The sequence below is a fragment of the Scyliorhinus torazame genome, chromosome 12 (genome assembly GCF_047496885.1).
Source record: "Scyliorhinus torazame isolate Kashiwa2021f chromosome 12, sScyTor2.1, whole genome shotgun sequence".
NCBI classification, from domain to species: Eukaryota; Metazoa; Chordata; class Chondrichthyes; order Carcharhiniformes; family Scyliorhinidae; genus Scyliorhinus; species Scyliorhinus torazame.
This window is the reverse complement of record NC_092718.1, coordinates 176188763-176206297: the sequence shown is the minus strand read 5'-3', so window position 1 is coordinate 176206297 and position 17535 is coordinate 176188763.

Genomic DNA, 17535 nt, shown 5'->3' with positions numbered 1-17535 from the left:
GGCTGGTGGGGTGGAAGGTGAGGACCAGGGGAACTTATTGGGATTCTGAAAGGGTAATAGCAGAAGTATAATAAATGGGGCAGATACCATTTAAGGATCCCAACAAACATGTTGGAGCCGAATCCTTGATTGAGAAAAAAGACCTGTCCGAAGGAGGGGTTATCAGGACTGATGTGGGCGATTTTTACATCCGAGAAAAGGACTTTTTCTTTTTTCTCTCATGTGCATCAGGTCTCAGATTGATTTTTTTTTGAGGTGGGTATGTCTCTCCTTCCTGGGGTGTAATGGATGGGATCCTTGGCAATAGTTACTTCGGATCATGCTCCACGCTTTGATGTTGGGGTCGGGTTCTTCTCAGCGGCCCCTCCATGGAGATTGGATATGGCATTGCTGGTGGACAAAGGATTCTGTGAGAGGATATATGCCTATATTAAGGAATACATTGAGTTTAATAATGAGACTATCTCTCCTTCCATGGTGTGGTAGGCCCTGAAGACAGTTATTAGTGGGATAGGGGTGGATGTAATTTCCTCCCAGGCACATTAGGAGATGGGTGGGGAGGCGGAGGTTGGTAGACTCGACCCTTGAGGTGGACCACCCTAGCCCCGACACCGGAGTTGTTGGCAAGCAGGAAGAAGTTGCAGATGCAATTTGGGCTGATCTCAACAGGCAAGGATGTGAAACGGCTGCAACGCTTGAGGGGGGCATTTTATGAATATGGGGAGAAGGCCAGTCGCCTTTTACCACACCAGCTGAGGCAACAGACTGCCTCCCAGGAGATAGTGCAGGTGAGGGACTCGAGTGACAGCTTGGTGTCCCAGCCATGGTCAATGCTGCCTTTTGAGGCCTTTTACAGAAGCCTGTATAAATTGGAGAAGAGGTTGCCCATGATGCAATTTTTGGATGGTCTGTCCATCCCAGTGGTAGAAAGGGAGAGATGAGAGGAGTTGGAGTCCCCGTTGAGCTTGGAGATGGTCATGAAATGTATGGGTTTAATGCAGTTGAGTAAAGCACGAATCCTGGACGGATTCCCTATTCAATAAGAAATTTGCAGGTCAGCTGAGCCTATTTTTAGACATGTTTAATAATTCTGTGTCCCCCCGGGGCGTGTGGGGGGTGTGGGGTGCGGTATTGCCGGTTACTCCGGCGCATACATCCTTCGTTGAAGAAGGATAAGAATCTGACAGAGTGGGTCATACTGTCCCATCTTGTTGTGGAACACCGACACCAGCTGTTGGCGAAGGTGCTGACAATATGCTTGGAGAGCAGCCTTCCACGGGTGATTTGGGAGGAACAGACTGATTTTGTTAATGGTCGTCAGCAGCCTGCCAACGAACGGTGACTACGTAATATTGTCCTGTCCCCCTCACTTCCCTGAGCCAGAGGTGATTATTTCAATGGGTGCTGAAAAAGTGTTTGATAGGGTGGAGTGGGTGTACCTATTTGAGATCCTTGGGTGGTTCGGTTTTGGGCCTAAGTTTATATCTTGGATCCCTCTTCTGTACAAGGCCCCCACTGCAAGTGTTCATACAAATGCTCCTTGCTCGGGCTATTTCCAGTTGAATATGGGTACGAGGCAGGGTTGCCCATTGTCCCTGTTTTTGTTTGTCTTGGCAATCGAGACTCTGCCCATAGCGTTGAGGGCATCCACTGGGTGGAGGGGGATAGAAACAGGAGGGAGGGACCATTTGTTTGCAGATAATCTGCTTCTGTATATAACGGATCCACTCTCCAATGTGGGGGAGAAAATGAAGCTACTTGGGAGCTATGGCTTATTGTCGGGATATAAGTTGAATCTGGACAAAAGCTAATACTTTCTGCTGAATTCCCCAGGGAGGGGAGCTGATCTGAGGACGTTGCCTTTTCGCTTGCCTAGGTCTAGCTTTTGTTATCTAGGAATGCAGGTGACCCACGACTGGGCCTCGCTCCTTAAACTAAATTTCACTAGGTTGGTGAATGGGGTTAACCCTGACTTGAAGAAGTGGGATAACCTCTGTCCTTGGCAGGCAGGATCCAGATGGTAAAAATGAATCCCGAGGTTTCTATTTTTATTTCAGCGTCTCTCCATTTTTCTTCCAAAGTCTTTCTTTCTGAAGTTTAATAAAATTATATTTTCCTTCATTTGGGAGGGTAAGACGCTGCAGATGGAGTGGCAGTTGAGGGGCTTAATGCTACCTAATTTGTTATTTTATTATTGGGCTGTGAACATTGAAAAAGAATAGGGATGGCTTAAGCATTCTCTATGAGAGCAGATGGAGGCGAGCACTTGTAGAGGGACCAGCTTGAGGTCCTTGGCTACTACTTCCCTTCTGTTTTCCCCTGCAAGATTTACTTTGAGTCTGGTAGTGGTGGCCACTCTGAGGATTTGGAGGCAGTTCAGACAGCATTTTAAACTAGGCTCCATGTCGATGTTAGCCCCCATCTGCTGAAACCATCTCTTTGTGGCAGAGGGTTTGGAATCGTCGTTTGGGCCATGGGGGTGGGAGGAGCTGGAGAGGTTTGGGGACATGTTTTATCGAGGGGACGTTCGCTGGTTTTAAGGAGCTATTTCATAAATTCCAACTCCTGAAGACCTAAAGTGTATTTAGGTTTAGTCAGGTCTGCGACTTGTTGCACAAGGTGGTTCCTTCCTTTCCCCGACATCTTCGCCCTCTCTTAGATAGGGTTCTTTTGCTGACAGAGTTGTGGGGGGGGGAAGGATTTCGGACAATTATGGATGGATCTTGGCGATGGAGCATGCTCCGTTGGATGAGGTGAAGAAGAAATGGAAGGGGGAGGTGGGCCTGGTTTTTGATTGGGGTGGGTGGGGTGGAGTGCTTTCTTGGCTACCTTGTCCACTTCTGTTCCCACCTTCAAAGATCTGTGGATCTGCACGCCCGGATCTCTCTGACATTCTATATTCCTAAGAGTTTTGCCATTTATGGGAGATTTCCCCTCTATGTTAGACCTACCACAATGCATTACCTCACTTTGTCCAGATTAAATTCCATTTGCCATTTCTTTGCCCAAGTCTCCAACCTATCTATGTCCTGCTGTATCTTCTGTTCTAGGGGGCCGGTGAACCAGACGCACATGGTCATGTCCCAAACTTCCTTATGCCGTATCCCCCTCTACCCATCCTATCCATGTGTTTGTCAAGATGCCTTTTGAACGCAGTTAATGTATTTGCTTCCACAACCTCCCCTGGCAACGTGTTTCAGGCACTCACCACACTCTGCATAAAACATCTGCCTCGCACATCCCCTATAAACTTTGCCCCACGGACCTTAAACCTATGCCCCCTGGAGACTGACCCCTCTACCCTGGGAAAGAGTGCCTGCTCATCCACTCTATCCATGCCCCTCATAATCTTGTAGACCTAATCAGGTCACTCCTCAACCTCCGTCTTTCTAATGAAAACAGTCCGAGTCTATTCAGCCTCTCCACATAGCTAACACCCCCCAGACTAGGCAACATCCTGGTAAACCTCCTCTACACCCTCTTCAAAGCCTTCACATCCTTCTGGTAGAGTGGCGACCAGAATTGTGCGCAATATTCTAGTGCGGCCGTACCAAGGTTCTATACATCTGTAGCATGACTTGCCAGTTTTTATACTCGATGTCCCATCCAATGAAGGCAAGCATTCTGTATGCTTTCTTGGCTACCTTGTCCACTTCTGTTCCCACCTTCAAAGATCTGTGGATCTGCACGCCCGGATCTCTCTGACTTTCAATATTCCTCAGAGTTTTGCCATTTATGGTATATTTCCCCTCTATGTTAGACTTACCACAATGCATTACCTCACTTTGTCCAGATTAAATTCCATTTCTCTGCCCAAGTCTCCAACCGATCTATGTCCTGCCGTATCTTCTGACAATCCTCAACACTATCTGCCACTCCACCAACCTTGGTGTTATCCGCGAACTTACTAATCAGACAGGCTGCATTTTCCTCCATATCGTTTATGTACACTACAAACAACAGAGGCCCAAGCACAGATCCCTGTGGAACACCACTTGTCACAACCTTCCATTCAGAAAAACACCCTTCTACTGCTATCCTTTGCCTTCTGTGACCGAGCTAGTTCTGTATCCATCTTGCCACTTCACCTCTGATCCCGTGTGACTTCACCTTTTGTACCAGTCTGCCATGCGGCACCTTGTCGAAGGCTTTACTGAAGTCCATGTAAACAACATCCACCGCCCTCCCCTCATCAATCATCTTTGTCACCTCCTCAAAAACTCTATCAAGTTAGTGAGGCATGACCTACCCGTCACAAAACCATGCTGTCTATCGCTTATGAGTCCATTTGTTTCCAAAAAGGTATAAATCCTGTCATAGAACATAGAAAAATACAGCAGAGAACAGGCCCTTCGGCCCACGATGTGCCGAACCTTTGTCCTAGATTAATCATAGATTATCATAGAATTTACAGTGCAGAAGGAGGCCATTCGGACCATTGAGTCTGCACCGGCTCTTGGAAAGAGCACCCTACCCAAGGTCAACAACTCCACCCAACACGAAGGGCAATTTTGGACACTAAGGGCAATTTATCATGGCCAATCCACCCAACCTGCACATCCTCGGTCCTTGAGAATTCTCTCCAATAATTTACCTACTACCGACCTATAGTTTCCAGGATTATCCCTGCTAACTTTCTTAAAACAGCGGCACCACATTAGCTATTCTCCAGTCCTCTGGGATCTCACCTGTAGCCAATGAGGATACAAAGATATCAGTCAAGGCCCCAGTTATTTCCTCCCTTGCTTCCCTCACTATTCTGGGGTAAATCCCATCCGGCCCAGGAGACCTATCTACCTTAATATCTTTTAAAAGACCCAATACCTCCTCCTTTCCGATGTTAACATGATCCTTTACGATGTTAACATGATCCAGACTGCCCACACACCCTACCCAAGAATCATCTTCCACAAAGTCCCTTTCTTTGGTGGTTAAGTTTGGAGTTGTATCTGTTATATGTTCTCGTTTTACTTTTCATAATGAAAATATGTTTAAAAAAAGAACACTTGATTGAGAAACTAGGAGAATGGAATAAGCAAATAAGCAAGGTGAGAGGAAATGTGATCAAGGTTGCTTGCTCTGGATAGTAGGCTTACTATATATTGATCGTAAACCTATCCCTAGAAATGGAGACCGAGAAGTTGAGAAAGAGAAGGGGAGAATTGGAGGTGAGCCATGTGAAGGTGATGAACGGGGTGAAGGAGCACGTTGTTGACTGTTGCCCAGACCGCAGGACAATTAGGAAGAAAGTCCATGGATTCCCCGAGCAGGTCGATCTGGGGTCTTGGACAGGTAGGACATTGGGTAGGTTAAGTGGGGGTGGATTTATGGCCGTGGAGGGTAGAAAGGAAGGGGGGATTTGACCTTAGAGGGGCTGCCCTACGATCGGCAAAGGGGTGCCTGACAAGCAAATGTCCACCTTTCCGCCCTTTGAAGAACCTTTTCAAAAGATCATGCAGCCCTCTCCCTGACTGGCCACAACAAATGTTTCATGATCTGGCTTGATAATGAGCCTAATTTTTAAATTTAAATCAAATCCATTTAGAGTATCCAATTCTTTTGATGTGCCAATTTAAGGGGCAATTTAGCATGGCCAATTCACCTACCCCGCACATCTTTGGGTTGTGGGGGTGAGACCCACGCAGACACGGGGAGATTGTGCAAACTCCACACGGACAGTAATCGGGATCGAATCCTTGGCGCCGTGAGGCAGCAGTGCTAACCACTGCACCACTGTGCTGCCCCAATAATGAACCTAATTATTGATAACTTATTAAATATGATGGGCAAGCTGCCAGTTTTTGTACTTGTACAACACCCCCACCCCTTTTACGATAGGGACATTTAAGGGGCATCTTGACAAATATATGAATAGGATGGGAATAGAAGGATACGGACCCAGGAAGTGTAGAAGATTGTAGTTTAGTCGGGCAGTATGGTCGGCACGGGCTTGGAGGGCCGAAGGGCCTGTTCCTGTGCTGTACATTTCTTTGTTCTTTGTTTTGTTCCCTCCATATTGTTAGGGTGAGCTTGGGGGTGGGCAGGAAGTTGGTGGAGTGGGCAACCACCCTATTTTACATGCCCCTCCCACCCAAAACACACCTGGCAGGTGCACATGAAATGCAGCCCTATGTCGGTTTAGTTTGTTGGGTGTGGGAGACCATTCTGTCCTACCTACAGAACAGTTAGCAATGATGCATGAGGTTTCCCCCCCCCCCCTGCTTGTGATGGGGTTAATGGTGGTGCCTATCAAATGAGGCATCTCTCTTTGTGGGATGCGAGGAGGGATGTGTTGAGGGGACAGATTATAGGATGTTGGTAGATTTCACTCCATGTGGTTGAGGAAGGAAGGGGTCTGCACTCAAGCTGCTTGTCCAATGTCACAATCCCAGTTGATGTAACTGGACGGAAGATCCTCCTCCTCCATGCTGAGCTGATCTCCATGGACTGCATCATGCTGCTGGACCCATGGACCCTCCTGTGTCACCGCCTCAATTCAGTACTGGGCCTGGACTTGGGGAATACAGAGATCTTCTCTTCCTCCCCACCCCCACACCAGTGTCTATCTGGAAAGCACTATGTTGTGGGACTCATGCAGCCACCACATCAGAGGTCCGAAGTTTGTCTAGGCGTGGAATATGAGGCGGGTGTGGGAGGGGCGTGTGGTGGGGTGGGTTTGGTGGTCGGAGGAAGACAACGTGGAAGGAAGGCTGGGCAAGAAAGGGGGGCTAGGGCAGGCAGAGGGGGAAGGAGGTGGATAAAGATGAACAATTGATAGCAGACCGAAGACCGAGGGGTAGGAAGTTGGACCCTGACAGCCCTGCATGAAAAGTTCATAAATGAGGGGATCAAAGGGGAACCACATTGTTTACTGGAAGGGTATCGAAGATTCCAGAGATTGTGCGTAGAGGTTCAATGAGGCATGATCGCGTCACAGGTGATGAACTCAGGGGAAGAGGTGTTGCATCGAGGAACAGACTTCTTCTTGAGGCTGTTAACCTTCGCTCTGGGGCTCTGTCATCCTGCATGATTTGGTGAAGATAGGTGGGTTGGAGAATGTGGTATGAGTGTGCTGGACTGGTATTTAAATATGGCAATGGGACAGGCTGACAAATTAGTTGCTGGTCCACCAGGAGAGTTTTTAATTTATGGTATGTGGGCATCGCTGGTTATGGCAGCATTTATTGCCCATCCCTAATTGCCTTTCAGATGGTGATGAGTTGACTTCTTGAACCACTGCAGTCCCTGAGGTGTAGGTATACCCACAATGTTAGGGAGGAAGTTCCAGGATTTTGACCCAGCGTCAGTGAAAGAAAGGTGTTGTATTTCCAAGTTGGGATGGTGAATGAGTTGGGAGGGATGGGGATGGGGGGGACCTCAAGGTGGTGGGGTTCCCAGGTATCTGCTGCTCTTGTCCTTCTTGATGGTAGTGGTCATGGGTTTGGAAGGTGCTGCATAAGGAAGCTTGGTGAGTTCCTGCAGTGCATCTTGTAGATGGCACACATGGCTGCCACTGTTCGTCGGTGGTGGAGGGATTGAATGTTTGTGGAAGAGGTAGCAATCAAGTGGACTGCTTTGTCCTGGATGGTGTCAAGGTTCCCGAGTATTGTTGGAGCTGCACTCATCCAGGCAAGCAGAGAGTATTCCATTACACTCCTGACTTGTGCCTTGTAGATGGTGGACAGACTTTAGGGGCTCAGGAGGTGAGTTACTCACCGTAGGCATCCTAACCTTTGATCTGCCCTGGTAGCCACAGTATTAATATGGTTAGTCCGGTTCAGTTTCTGATCAATGATAGCCCCTGGATGTTGATTGTGGGGGATTCAGCAATGGTAATACCATTGAGTGTCAAGGGGCAGTGGTTCAATCCACTCTTGTGGGAGATGGTTATTGCCTGGCACTTCTGTGGAAGGGAGTTGGAAAGGAACTTGCCTGTGCATAATCAATGAGATTCAAAATGCAGAATCTGGTGGGAGAGCCTGCATTGGCGAGACGGGCACCGCTGGAGCAGGCCGTCACTGCACTTAGTCTCAAAATGGAGCGAATTCCATTCTCAGTCTTCAAATTAAACCTCGAGTTTTTTGCACTGCATCAGTCAAAAGCTGACCAATTCTGTAGATGACTAGTTACATTTAAACGATCGTACAAATTAGGAGCAGGAGTAGGCTATCCAATCACCTGACCCTGTTCCAGTATTCAGTAAGATCGTGGCTCATCTGATTGTGGCCTCAACTCCACTTCCCTTCTTATCTTCTATACCCTTACATTCCTGATAGACGAGAGTCAATCTAACTCAACTGTAAAAATATTCAATGACCCTGGGCCCACTGCACTCTGGGAAAGGGAATTCCACAGGCTGACCATCCTCTTGAGAGAAATAGATTCTCCTCTCCTCCATCTTAAATGGGAGACCCCTTGTTTTTAAATGGTGTCCCCCTAGTTCTAGTCTCTCCCACCAGGGAAAACGTCCATTCACAATCCACCCTGTCAAATGTGAGAGTTTGGTGAGCTGGGTAGAATTTTAAATATCTTTTCAAAAATCTAATATTGTTAGTATTGTTCATTTAACTGCAAGTGCTGTGTAACTGTAATTATTGTGCAAATTAGAAATCTCATCTAGGGGCCTAAGCCGGGAGATGGAAGCTATCCACTGGCAACAGATGTTGTTAATTAAGGAGACTTTCTTGAACTTGTCTCTGCTTTACCTCAGCTCAGCTAGTCCCTTTGTTTAACACATATATTCAGACCAGCACTGGAGAGCAACCTCAGTGGAGTGAGAGAGTTTGGTGAGCTGAGGGAGTTAGGGGAGGAGAGAAGAGAGGTGCTCCTTTGCTTTTTCAAACTTTTTCCGCCTGTAGGAACTGGTTCTTGCTCTACTACAAGGAAGAATCTATCTGGTGAGTATCCGGTAAGTGGTCATGGTTTATTCTATTCCCCTAGTTCAAAATAGTACTGGAATTTGTGATAAGGTAATAAATATATAAAAGAAAATAATTGAATAAAATATTTAAGTCATTAATTAAAGCACATGGGTATGGCAGGACAGGTGATGTGTCATGGCTGTCACATGTGGAAGCCCATGGATACTGGTGTTATCCAGGGCAAGAACGTCTGCAGTAGGCGTTTGTGGCTTGAGATTCGGCTCAGAGTCATTGAGCTGGAGGCTGAGCTGTGGACACTGCAACACATCAGGGAGGGTGAGCGTTACCTGAATATTTTGTACCTTCAGATGCTCACACTTTTAGGGTAGGGTCTTCTGATTTGGAACGTGGTCAGGGTCAGGAGGGTGTGACTCAACTGAGGTAGGTAAGGGGGCCCAGAGGACAAGAATGTCAGCCTCTGCAATTGTCCAAAAAGTTTGATATTCTTCCAACTTGTTTGGATGAGATTTGGGGCTGCAGGGTGAATAAGCTGACTGACATGGCATTGTGGTACAGGAAGCCAATCAAGTGGGGGGAGCACAATGGAATATGGTGGTAGTAGGGGGCAGTATATACATGTGGATTGACACTGTTTTCTGTAGCAAGGAGCGAGAGTCCAGACGACCAAACTGCCTGTCAAGTGCCAGGGTTCGAACCATTTGCTCAGGGTTGGAGAGTGATTTATAGTGGGCAGGGAGGATCCAGTTGTCCTGGTCCAAGTAGGTACCATTGGCAGGATGAGGAAGGAGATTCTGCATAATCATTATAAGGAGCTCAGCACCAAATTAAGAAACAAAACCTCAAAGGTAGTAATTTCTGGATTATTACCTGAGCCATGTGCAAACTGGCATAGGACAAATAAGATTAGAGAAATGAATGCATGACTGGTTCTAGGAAAAGTGGATTCCAGTTCGCGGGGGCACTTGCATCAGTTTTGGGGAAAGTGGGATCCATACCACTGGGATGGTCTGCACCTGGACTGTGCTGGGGGTTCTAGTGAGCCACATAACTATGGAGGTAGAGAGGGTTTTAAACTGAATAATGGTGGCAAGGGATCAAATTTGGGAAGATGTGGTAAATCAAAGAATAGAGACGAGGCAAGAGAGAGAGAGAGGTATTATGAGAAATTATAAACAGACTGTGACAGGCAGGGACAGAAAGTACAAATCCAAGAGTAAATAAGCAGATAAGGCTGGATGTTACAAAAATAATAAAAGGACAAAACTAACGGTTCTGTATCAATGTATGCAGCATTCGAGACAAAACAGATGAACTGATAGCGCAAATAGAAATGAAGAAGTACAATCTATTAACTGACAAAGGTTAATAAGGAGGGATACATTAGAGTATGAGAGAAAGCTAACTAGTAATATAAAGACAGTAAGTATAAGAAAAGAGTTAACAAAGTGAGTGTGGGTCCTACAGAAAGTGCATCTGGGGAATTGGTAATGGAAAGTAGGGTGATGGATGAGTCTTCACTATAGAGGACACAAATAATATCCCAGAAATAGCTGTAAATCAGGAAATGGAAGGGAGGGAGGAATTCAGGAAAAGTACAATCACCAGGGAAGTGATATTGAACAAACTGTTGTGTCTGCGGGCTGGCAAATCCCTGGGTTGGATGCACTTCACCCCAAGGTCTTGAGAGAAGGGCTAGTGAGATACTTGATGCATTGGGTTTAAGTTTCTATATTTCCCGAGATTTGGGGAAGGTTTCATTTGATTGGAAGATAGCAAATGTAACTTCTTTCTTCAAAAAGTGAGTGAGTCAGAAAGCAGGGAATTAAAAGCCAGTTAGCCAAACAAATGTTATAAGGGAAATGTAGAAGCTGAGAGTAAAGTTGTCATAGCAGGGCCCTTAGAAAAATTCAAGGCAGTAAGGCAGATTCAACATGGTTTTGTGAAAGGAGAATCATGTTTAACCAATTTATTGGAGTTCTTTGAAGGAGTCACGTGCTGCGGATAAACAGGGCACCTGGGTAGTAACGCGGTACAGCAAGTCATTAGGAAAGCTAATAGAATGTTACTGTTTACTGTGAAGGAAATTGATTACAAAAGCAAGGAGGTTATGCTTCAGTTGTACGGGATTTTGTTGAGATCATATCTGAAGTTCTGTGTACAGTATTAAGGAAAGATGCAAATGCAGTAGAAATAGTTCAGAGAAGGTTTCCTAGACTAATACCTGGAATGGGCGTGCTGTTTTATGTGGAAAGGTTGGGCAGGTTAGGCCTGTATCCACTAGAGTTTAGAAAAACAAGAGGTGACTTGATTGAAATCTTTAAGATTGTGAGGGATATTGACAGGGTGAATTTGGAGAGGATGTTTCCCCATGTGGGAGAATCTAGAACTAGCGATCATTGTTTAAAAATGAGGGGTTGCTCATTTAAGACCAAGATTAGGAGACTATTTTCTTTCGGATGTTCCTGAGTCTTTGGAACTCTTTTTCAAATGGCAGTGGAAGCAGTCTTTGAATATTTTTTACCTATCCACATCCATTTGCAGACTTTTTATGTCTTCACAAATTACATTTGTACCTATCTTTGTGTCTTCAGCAAATGTAACAACCACACCATCAGTCCCTTCATCCAAATCATCAGGTGAGGCCCCAGCACTGATCCCTGTGGCACACTCGTTACGTCTTGCCAACCCAAAAATGATCCTCTAATGCCATGTTTCCTACTAGCTAACCAATCCTGTATCCGTGCTAATATGTTACCCCCTACATCATGAGCCCTTATTTTGTGTAGTAACCTTTGATGTGCCACCTTGTCAAATACCTTCTAGAAAGACAAGTACGCTCCATCTGCAGCTTCCTGCATAAAACACTGGTTTGGCCTCAGCTGGGGTATTGTGTGCAGTTCTGGGTGCCACACTTTAAGAAGGATATGAAGGAATTGGGGAGAGTCCAGAAAAGATTCATGGGATTGGTTCCAGGAATAAGGAACTTCAATTACAAAGATGGTTCGGAGAAGAGAAGGTTGAGAGGAGCTTTGATCGAGGTGTTCAAAACTATGAGGGGCCTGGAGAGAGTGAAACTGTTTTCAATGAGGTGGGGGGGCAGGATGGAGAATTAAAGGCGACATGAGGAAAAACATTTTTTTTACGCAGCAAAAGATTAGGACCGGGAATATGCTGCTTGCGTGTGGTGGAGAAAAAAAGCAATCATGGCTTTCAAATGAGAATTAAATAATTATCTGAAGAGAAACTATTTGCAGGGCTAAGGAGAAAATGTGGAGGAGTGGAACTGAGTGAGTTGCTCTTTCAGAAAGCTGGTACAGACATGACAGGCTGAATGGCTCCTCCCCAGTGCCTAAACCATTCTATGAAGGCACTGTTTCCTGACCTGCTATACATGTAACCATGGTAACTTTCAAACCACGTGCCCCTTTGAAGGCACAACCTGTACTCACCCTGTAAACTGGTCTTTACATATGTAATGTGAAATTTAAAATTTTTCCAGCTACAAATCAGGTAAAGATTATGGCCACAAATTATACAACATTTAGCCATTTTGAAAGAGCGAATTTGCTCCTTCCACAATGGTTAGTTTAAAAACTCACTTTAAGATAGACCAAACTCAGGAATTTCAACATTGAAGATGAATGGGCAATCCATCACGTGACTTGCTATACTAAGGTAAAACAGCCTTGCGAAGCAATTGACAACGGCTAATTTGTAGTGTGCTAATTATTTGTTTCCCCCTTGCATCAGCTGTGGCTTCAGTTGATAGCACTCTCGCCTCTCAGGCAAAATTTAAATGTCATCCTAGGGAGTGCTGCTCTGTTGGAAGTGCAGTCTTTCAAGTGAGATGTTAAAGACCTTCCAGATGGATTTGAAAGATTTTTTTGGCACGATTTGTAGAGAAAGGGTTCCCGGCCAACATTTATCCCTCGACCAGCACTTAAAACAGATGATTGGGCCATTTATTTAATTGTGATTTGTTGGACCTTGTGTATAAAACATCTGAGCCCTTCCTGCAATTGTAGCTGCACTTCAAAAGTACATAATTAGTTATAAATAATGTTGAGGTACAGAGAGATGCTAGATAAATGCAATTCCTTTTTCCATTGCCTCATGGCGCTGAGATCTTGGGTTTGATCCCGGCCCTGGGTCACTATCCTTGTGGTGTTTGCACATTCTCCCCGTGTCTGCGTGGGTCTCACCCCCACAACCCAAAGACGTGCAGGGTAGGTGGAGTGGCCATGCTAAATTGCCCCCTAATTGGAAAAGTTCAAATAAATGTTTTATTTCAAAGCCATTTTTAAAGTCTGATTTCCGCTTCCTTTAATATATTTTTGTCTAGGCTCTTGTTTTGGGATCAATATTATAGCTTTTTGCTGTGTAGTGCCTCGTGTTATAAAATCGTGCTATTTATTTATTGTGCTGAAACCATGAGTTGAGTTTTAAAAGATTGAACAACAGCACTTCAGTGACTTAAAACTGCAGCCCCTTACATGGTTGAACATTTGCAGGACTGTACCTTTCAAATTCCAAAGCCAATAAAAAGAGTCAGGCTGTCTAGGACAAACCATTAATAACACTCACCTTAGAGGAATGTGAATGGGTCAGAAGTTACGGTCATTCACAGACATTCAATTGCGTGTGTATTTAACTGGATGGGGAACAAGAATTGACTTTGGCTGAGAAAGGAACTTGTGCAACCACAATGTAACCACATTTAAACCAGAGACCTGGAATCGACTTGCTATGGCCATGTTTGGGTAACTGGTCAACTGGTCATGTGATAAGATAACTAATTCTACAATAAACAGTAAAAGTACCAGATGAGGCACTGACCATAAAAGTAAGACATACTCGAGCAAAAAAAAAGTACTGTTTGTTCCACTGAAATACAAAGTTCACCGTACCAGGATGATTTGGGATTCAATTTCTGGTTTCTGCCAAGTTAGTTGGGCTCAACTGGAGCATCCATTAGTGTGCAACAAATCGGTTGTAGGACTTAGAGGGTAGAAAGTTAGATGGCACGGGATGGGGGAGAAAAGAAACTCAGTCAGGGTTCCATTCCTGCTGGCGTTTTAAAAATCAACCCATCAGCTGCCCTAAAAGAAAATATAATTTATCCGTCAACATCTTTAAATTGCCTCCATGCAAAATCCAGAAGGACCACTGAGCCTAGCCTAAAACCGTCCAAGTCCTCAATCTACAGGATCAGTATACCACTGGCTTTTGCTGGACTTTTTAAAGACTCGTTAATTGCTCCTCTCACTTTGTAACTTACTTGAGTGTGACGCCTTGAATGCATATGTTCTTGAGAATCAGAGTGTTTTTCTATTATTTTTAATTAGACTAGTTGCTATGTATAATAAATACTATTCTCTTATCGTCGCAGTACATAAACCATTTAATGTTCACTGAATTGGTATGTAATAACCATGTCTTGGTAAAATAACTGGGCGAGAGGGGTGCCATCCTATCCCTCGGCAGCATGGTGGCACAGTGGTTAGCACTGCTGCCTCACAGCTCAAGGGTCCCGGGTTCAATTCTGACCTCGGGTGACTGTGAGGAGTTCGCACTTTCTCCCTGTGTGCTGCAGTTTCCTCCCACAGTTCAAAGATGTGCGGGTTAGGTGGATTGGCCATGCTAAATTGCCCCTTAGTGCCCAAACGGTTAGGTGGGGTTACTGGGTTATTGGGATAGGGTGGAGGCATGGGCTTAATTCGTGTGCTTTTTCCAAGGGCCGGTGCAGATTTGAATGGCCTCCTTCAGCACTGTAAATGCTATGAATGTAACAGAAATTTGGGTGGTATGTCTGTAATTGGATCTATATGGAGAATGAAAGATTGTAAATGTGTTCTTCCGGGTGCGGCGATGACCAGCTGAGTCGCACGTTTCGGCAGCTCCCGGTGAAACGGACTTTTGGGCTCTTGATAGGAGCCCCAACGGCAATTTTGACGGCTAAAAACACTGTGTGGTAAACCAGAAGGGAATCCCCCCTGGATACGGATGGAAAAAGGAGGAGAAAGTGGCCGGATTGCAGTGGATCCTTTAGAACAGCAGCAAGGAAGGCAAGCAAAAACCAAGATGGCGTCGGAAGGTGGCAGTTTAACATGGGGCCCTGAACAACAAGAGTTCTTGAAATGCTGTGTGGAAGAGATCAAAAAGGAAATGAAGAAAGAGCTGTTGGCCTCGATACTACAGGCGATCGAAGGGCTAAAGGAGGAACAAAAGACCCAGGAGCAGGAGCTTCGGGTCGTGAAGGCAAAGGCAGCCGAGAATGAGGACGACATACAGGGCCTGGTGGTGAAGACGGAGACGCAGGAGGCACATCAGAAACGATGTGTGGAAAGGTTGGAGGCACTGGAAAACAACGCAAGGAGGAACAACCTGAGGATTCTTGGTCTTCCTGAAGGTGTGGAGGGAGCGGACGTCGGGGCATATGTGAGCACGATGCTGCACTCGTTAATGGGAGCGGAGGCCCCGGCGGGTCCGTTGGAGGTGGAGGGAGCATACCGAGTGATGGCGCGAGGACCGAGAGCAGGAGAAATTCCCAGAGCCATAGTGGTGAGATTCCTCCGTTTTAAGGATAGAGAAATGGTCCTTAGATGGGCGAAGAAAACTCGGAGCAGTAAATGGGAGAACGCGGTGATCCGCGTTTATCAAGACTGGAGTGCGGAGGTGGCGAGAAGGAGGGCGAGCTTTAATCGGGCCAAGGCGGTGCTTCATAAAAAGAAGATAAAATTTGGAATGCTGCAACCGGCAAGACTGTGGGTCACATATCGAGGGAGACACCACTACTTTGAGACGGCGGATGAAGCGTGGACTTTTATTGTGGAAGAAAAACTGGAATGAGTGGGTTATTAAAAAGAACGTTTGAACAAAGTGGTGGGGCGAATGTGGAGGGCAAAGAGGGGGGGTTAAAAAGGGGGGAAAGAGGAGTTTTATGTACTAATCCTGCGATGTGGTAACTTTTCTCTCTCCCACAAGTGGTGATGGGGGGAGGAGGGGAGGTGGAGGAGATGGGGCGTTGGCCAAGGGAGAAGCGCGGGCTTGGTTCCCGCGCTATGATAATCATGGCGGGAATAGAGAAGCAGGAAGGAGGGGGCGTCGCACGGTGCGAGCCGAGGTCACGGGGGGAAGCCGAGGTCGACCAGAGTTTGCTGACTTCTGGGAGCAACATGGGGGGAGTAATTACGCTAGCGGGGGATCTAGCGGGGGGGGGGGGGTGGGAGGGGGGAATTACTGGGTTGCTGCTGCTGGGGAGAGGGGGGAGCTGGTATGGGAGGGGATGGGCGGGGGGGGCACCGCCTGGGGGAGATACAGCTGCGTGGGAACCGGGTGAGGAGCTGGAAAAAGGTGATGGCTAATCGACAAGGGGGGGGGGGGGGGGTAGGAAGCCCCCCAACCCGGCTGATCACGTGGAACGTGAGAGGGCTGAACGGGCCGATAAAGAGGGCACAGGTACTCGCACACCTTAAGAAACTTAAGGCAGATGTGGTTATGTTACAGGAAACGCACCTGAAACTGATAGACCAGGTTAGGCTACGCAAAGGATGGGTGGGGCAGGTGTTCCATTCGGGGCTAGATGCGAAAAACAGGGGGGTGGCTATATTAGTGGGGAAGCGGGTAATGTTCGAGGCAAAGACTATAGTGGCGGATAACGGGGGCAGATACGTGATGGTGAGTGGCAAACTACAGGGGGAGACGGTGGTTTTGGTAAACGTATATGCCCCGAACTGGGATGATGCCAATTTTATGAGGCGGATGCTAGGACGCATTCCGGACCTAGAGATGGGAAAGTTGATAATGGGGGGAGATTTTAATACGGTGTTGGAACCAGGGCTGGATAGGTCGAAGTCCAGGACTGGAAGGAGGCCGGCAGCAGCCAAGGTACTTAAAGATTTTATGGAGCAGATGGGAGGTGTAGACCCGTGGAGATTTAGCAGACCTAGGAGTAAGGAGTTCTCGTTTTTCTCCTATGTCCATAAAGTCTACTCGCGAATAGACTTTTTTGTGCTGGGAAGGGCGTTGATCCCGAAGGTGAGGGGAACGGAGTATACGGCTATAGCCATTTCGGATCACGCTCCACACTGGGTAGACTTGGAGATAGGGGAGGAAACAGGAGGGCGCCCACCCTGGAGAATGGACATGGGACTAATGGCAGATGAGGGTGTGTGTCTAAGGGTGAGGGGGTGCATTGAAAAGTACTTGGAACTCAATGATAATGGGGAGGTCCAGGTGGGAGTGGTCTGGGAGGCGTTGAAGGCGGTGGTTAGAGGGGAGCTGATATCAATAAGGGCACATAAAGGGAAGCAGGAGAGTAAGGAACGGGAGCGGTTGCTGCAAGAACTTTTGAGGGTGGACAGACAATATGCGGAAGCACCGGAGGAGGGACTGTACAGGGAAAGGCAAAGGCTACATGTAGAATTTGACTTGCTGTCTACGGGCACTGCAGAGGCACAATGGAGGAAGGCACAGGGTGTACAGTACGAATATGGGGAGAAGGCGAGCAGGTTGCTGGCACACCAATTGAGGAAAAGGGGAGCAGCGAGGGAAATAGGGGGAGTGAGGGATGAGGAAGGAGAGATGGAGCGGGGAGCAGAGAGAGTGAATGGAGTGTTCAAGACATTTTATAAAAAATTATATGAAGCTCAAC